The following is a 3608-nucleotide window of genomic DNA, read 5'->3' on the forward strand; positions in this document are numbered from 1 at the left end:
CTTCAAAAGAATATCGATTTTTATACCTCAGATGATCAAACGCGAAGCTGCGATGGACACCGCAAAAAGAGCTAAAGTTTTCAGCCTTGCCTCTCTGCCATTAATCCCATGCCTGTCAAGAGTCTCAACTCTTGACACTCTCGAAAGAAGTCTTATCATTTCATCAAAAAAAGTGTTTAAAAATGAGCCCATTTTTTGATCCGTTTAAAGCATAGTGCTCCTTAACATAAATAATGGCCAATGAGAAATGTCTGAAAATTCATTCTACAAAGTTTAAACGAAACAGACAACACACAACCAACGGTGACAGAGTAGGGAAAACTCTGGCAAACACGGAACAGGATACCATCGATCACCAACGCGCTAGCAAAGTGAAAAACAACTTTCCAATTACATTTCTCGCCACCCACCCCGTCGTACAGTGCATCGTGGACGTGGTATAATGAGAAATGACTCGGATAAAGTATCGCGAGGCCACGGACGATGAGCACCGTTGATTAGTTGCACTTACATTGAGGTCGCTGCACAAGAACCATCGCAACGGCTAGCGACGGCGAATGCATGCACGATGCATGGAGAAGGATGCACACTTCTCCGCCATCACCGCCGTGTCAAATAGAATATCGCCCGTCCGTTCCGGGCCACGGCATGTCACCTCCCGATGCTGTTCTTGCAGTGTGTGCTTCCTGAGTCGAGAAGGTTTTTACTTCGCTTTCGTCTGGTTCGAGATAACTCGAGCATCAAATGAAGGGTGTTTTAAATTCAGCAAAAATCATCCTTTTCGTACCAACTTTAAGAACAATTTCAATTAGTTTGTATTGCTTGCATTGCTGCAATTGAATGTCTTATCATTGACCAGCATCTTTTCTGATTCCGCATTCCATCCCGTACATAAATGGTAGAAACGGTAACTTTTCCAATTAAGGTTAATTCAGCAGCCACAAAAGTAATTATCATCAGAGTGGAAATTTGGGTTAGAAGCTTATATGCTTAAAACAGGAAAAGCTAAATCCTAAACGTTCGCCTCGTTATACGGCGCAAGTTGAACAGCAAATTGCAACTTCACCATTCCCAGGTACCTCATTACAGTACAGTCAAAGTTGAAACATGCCACAAAGGTACACCAGCGAGCGTGTATTCCCACCAATGGGTTCTATGGGTAATGGAAAAATGCAATTATGTAACTGAAAGTAAAATTTTCAAACGCGCTTTGCTGGCTCGCGTACCTGTCACGTGCACCGTGTGCGACTGCCATAGTTGACGGTTTTTACAGCACGTCGGATGAATCAGGACCAGGACCAATTCCGAACCGCGACCATCCACAGATCGATAGCCCTCGAAGGAGCGTGCGCTACAATGAAATGGCCTCTGGCATCTTGGCAGCGTTTCGTGCGATGGAAAAGGGCGTAAATGGATGGCTGCTGGCCTGGCAAATGGCCGGCAGGCCGTTTTCGACCCCCCCCCCCCCCGCAAAATTTCAACCCCGTTAGGCGTGAACCGAGAAAAGGGTCCTTCTTTCATTGAGCTAAACTAATTGAGCAAATGATTCGCTGCTTATCTGTAGCCCCTGGACTCGAATTTCTTTGCCAATCTTCCATCTCGCGCACGCAAAAGTTTTTTTCTTCCCCATTTTCCTAGTGCTTTGCCCCCCTTTTTCTTTATTGGCCAACTCGAACTCGGAGGCAACTGTGGAGAGTGACTTCGAAGCCAGTGAAAGCGCTTCGCTCGCTTACTTGGAGTAAGCGCGAGCGGCCGCGCACATTTTGTGTTTCATTTTGGGAAAGCGAGTCCTGGAAACCACTGGAAGCTCCCGAACAAACAACCTCCTTGTGGTGGAATGTGAGGAATGCTGGTGGCTGGCCGCATGCCCGTGTGAGTGTTTATGTGTGCATGTCGAATGGTCTGTGACGTCATTCGAGGTACGGTCCAAAGCACCAATCAGCGACTGTTATCACCGAACAGGACATGCGCATGACACTCCTGTTGGCGTTCCCTGTGGACGCAAAGGCAAAAGGACTAAGGACGAGAAGTATCGAACCACGCACACATGCACAGCCTAGTGGAGCATCCGTAGTGGCAAGGATACGGTCGATCCGAATTGAAGGCGCCCTCGTCGAGGAGCTCTCTTTACTTCTCTCTCTCTCTGTCTCTAGAGTTTTCCGTTAGTAATGCGTCTGTATGTGTGGCTGTGGTGAGTTTCTTCGGTTCGGTGGAAAGCGTATCCCCGAATCCGGTTTTTGGAGGTTCCGCAGCGCCAGAACGTACGGCACTCGGCTAGAATGTACTAACGTTCGCTGCGGACCAGATCGAACCGCGGTGGTGGTCAGTTTCTTGTCACTCCAGTTCTCGCTCCCTCCCCCCCCCTCCCCCTTCCCTCTCTTCCTTCTTTGTAGTGTCCTTTTCTCCCTCTAGGGCAGCTAGCATGTCAGCATGTTTCGGTTCTGTTCTCGAAACGTTTGCTGAGCTTGCCAGCTCCCACTACCGTTTTCCTGTGCTGTTCGCAATTTTCCGTGAAAAGTGTTTTTTTTTTCGTTTGCAAACAAGTGACGGCCCCAAAAGTGTCCTTCGAACTGTGTAGACCTCGTTTTGATTCCGTTCTCCGTTAAAGTCGCAAACTTTTTGTGTTGCGAACAAACTTTCCCAACAATCGATGACGCTTTGAGCTGGTTTTTTTTCGTAATATTAATTCCCAACTTCCCTGTTTTGCTCCCCGTGCAGGCTATCGTGTGTTTGTGTGTGCGTGCGTGCGTGCGTGCGTGAGTGAGCACGTGTGGTTGGGGTGCTTCCCTCGCCCGTGCTTGGGAGGGAGGTGTATCCGAGAGAGTTTGTGGCACCAGGCTCCGGAAGGTCCACGATTTTCCAGCTCCACAAGCTTATAAAGGAAAGGAAAAGCGGAAAGGACCCTGTCTGTGATTGGCCCGTGTTTTTAACATCAACTCCAACCAGCACACATACCCATACACACATACACCCCGATCGGTAGAGAGAGAGAGAGAGAGAGAGGAAGGGCAACTGTCGGTTGCTGGTCGGCGTCGACAAAGTGTCCTCAGTGTCCACGGTGTGTGTTGGATCGATCGTTTGATCGATCGATCGATTGATTGACCGATCGCGAGTGTTATCGAGTGCAGTCCCGAGTGCGTGTAGCGGCCCCAAACGCAAACCGTGTCCGTGACCGTGGCGGCATCCGGTGACAGCACCGGCGGGAACAGCGGCGGCGGCGGCAGCGGTCCGGGTGAATCGAACGCGCTGCTCTCCAAACTCGGCAGCTCGCTGTTCGGGGCCACCGGTTCACCCCAGAAGGTGGTCACCAACATCCGTGGATTCCTCTCGAACCGGCTGACCAGCGTGTCGATACCGGATACAGGTAGGCACCTGGGGACATTCGCAGAGGGGACATTCCCTTACGCGGGGCATCAACACCAGACACACATTCTGCCAATACCTCTCCCGAACCCGAACCGATCAATTAGAAGTTCCCGCTAAAAAAAAACCATTGGAAAAATAACCGTACGGGAGCCACCCTACCCATCCCACCCCGGGTGAGATAGTGACCACCGCTTGTGTGCCCCCTTCCCAGCCACCTCTTAGAACGATTAGATTGTTGCCGC

At 50.0% G+C, this 3608-nt stretch overlaps 1 protein-coding gene across 4 annotated transcripts in view; it reads left to right on the forward strand.

Moving 5' to 3' along the window:
* The first annotated feature begins 2272 nt into the window (after window positions 1–2272).
* LOC126572152 (vesicular acetylcholine transporter-like) overlaps window positions 2273–3608 on the forward strand; it is a 32486-nt gene continuing 31150 nt past the window's right edge. For 2 of the 4 annotated variants that reach the window (XM_050231228.1, XM_050231230.1), the window contains exons 1-2: window positions 2273–2322; window positions 2719–3364. The gene's annotated coding sequence lies outside the window, so the exon portion shown is untranslated. Of the gene's footprint in view, window positions 2323–2718; window positions 3365–3608 lie in introns of those variants that run through there. The other 2 variants (XM_050231231.1, XM_050231229.1) reach the window with 2 other exon arrangements.

Source organism: Anopheles aquasalis, chromosome 2 (assembly GCF_943734665.1).
Source record: "Anopheles aquasalis chromosome 2, idAnoAquaMG_Q_19, whole genome shotgun sequence".
Lineage (NCBI taxonomy): Eukaryota > Metazoa > Arthropoda > Insecta > Diptera > Culicidae > Anopheles > Anopheles aquasalis.